General features: G+C 35.7%; 1 protein-coding gene across 1 annotated transcript in view; it reads left to right on the top strand.

Moving 5' to 3' along the window:
• The first annotated feature begins 561 nt into the window (after window positions 1-561).
• The window catches only part of LOC106874556 (trace amine-associated receptor 2), a 9,018-nt gene continuing 7,832 nt past the window's right edge, over window positions 562-1,747 (top strand). The window contains exon 1 of the mRNA XM_014922327.2: window positions 562-922. The gene's annotated coding sequence lies outside the window, so the exon portion shown is untranslated. The remainder of the gene's footprint in view (window positions 923-1,747) is intronic.

The following is a 1,747-nucleotide window of genomic DNA, read 5'->3' as shown; positions in this document are numbered from 1 at the left end:
ACTCCTTTATTACAGGTCAGAATGACCAATGGGGCAGAACAACAAAGTAACCATATCACTGTCATGACTGTCACTGCCACTACAGCCATCAAAACCACCACCACCGCCGCCACTGCAGCCGCCACCACCGCTACCACCACCGCTACCACCACCACCGCCGCCACCGCCGCCGCCACCACTGCCACCGCCACCACTGCCGCCACCACCACCACCAATCAAGAATGAATGTAGCAACTCTAGCTAAATCAAAGTGCTAATTTTTTTTGAGAACCTCCTCTCTGCATATCTAGATGACCTTTGACATTACATATTCCAAAATATAATAATTTAATAAAAACTCAGCCTATGTATTAATATTTTTTATTTTTAGTCTTGTTGGTTGTATGTTGTTTGCAAAGTCTTGAAAGGAGAATAGTTTTATTTTATTTTTATTTATTTATTTATTTCCTGATAGCAATTGAATTATGTTAATTAATTCTTAAAACCTTCAGTTTTGCTTCAGGACAAAAATAACAACAACAGCAAAAAAACAACTACATGTCACGTATATACCTGATTTGGTTATAGATTAATTCACATTATCTCCTTCTCAACAAATTGTTGACGCATCTATACAACCTATTTCTATGAAATGATTGGGCTGATAATGTTACTTACCGGCGTCAAAGAAGAAAAGAAAAATAACCACGCAAACGAAAACAAAAAGATACAAAGAAAAACTTAATAATAATATACCCCTTAGTAATCTAACTACCTTAGAGTTTTGGGGGAAGTTTTTATGAAGGAGACAAGGAAGGGCAATGCTTGCATAAATTAATCATTACTGGTTTGGTCCAGTTTAAATCAGTGATTTACTTCCATTGAAGCAACAAGTAGGAAATGTTGGCGACACACAATAGGACTGATGGCTGCAATCGAAACAGTAAGTATAAAAAAAAATTATGCATCCTATTCTGCATTTCACAAAACACTGCAATAATAATAATAATAATAATAATAATAATAATAATAATCCTTTCTACTATAGGCAAAAGGCCTGAAATTCTGGGGGAGGAGACTAGTTGATTACATCGACCCCAGTGTTTCAATGGTACTTAATTTATTAACACCTGAAAGGGATGAAAAGCAAAATCGACCTTAACTGAATTTAGACCCAGAACGAGCAGACAAATGAAATGCCGCTAAGCATTTTGTCCAGCATGCTAATAATTCAGCCAGCTCACCACCTTAATAATAATAATCCTTTCTACTAAAGGGACAAGGCCAGAAATTTCGGAGGAGGGGGCTAGTCAGTCACATCGACCCCAGTATTCAACTAGTACTTAATTTATCAACCCTGAAAGGAGGAAAGGCAAAGTCGACCTCAGCAGAATTTGATCTCAGAACATAGTGACGGGTGAAATACCACTAAGCATTTTGCCTAGTGTGCTAACAATTCTGCCAGCTCACCACCTTAATAATAATAATAATAATAATAATAATAATAAGACCAGATATAGTTGTCAAAGATCATGAAGAAAAAAAATGCTTTCTAATTGATGTATCAATACCAGCAGATGACAACGTTTCTCTAAAAGAAATGGAAAAACTTTCAAAATACAAAGACCTGGAAATAGAGATAACTCGAATGTGGAATCTAAAAACAGAAACAATTCCTATCATAGTAGGTGCCTTAGGTATAATAAAAAAATATTCAGACAAATACATAACAAAAATAGCAGGACTTACAAATATATATAACATACAG

This window comes from Octopus bimaculoides, chromosome 7, assembly GCF_001194135.2.
Source record: "Octopus bimaculoides isolate UCB-OBI-ISO-001 chromosome 7, ASM119413v2, whole genome shotgun sequence".
Classification (NCBI taxonomy): domain Eukaryota; kingdom Metazoa; phylum Mollusca; class Cephalopoda; order Octopoda; family Octopodidae; genus Octopus; species Octopus bimaculoides.
The sequence above is the reverse complement of the archived record's forward strand: the minus strand, read 5'-3'. Positions and strand labels throughout refer to the sequence as shown.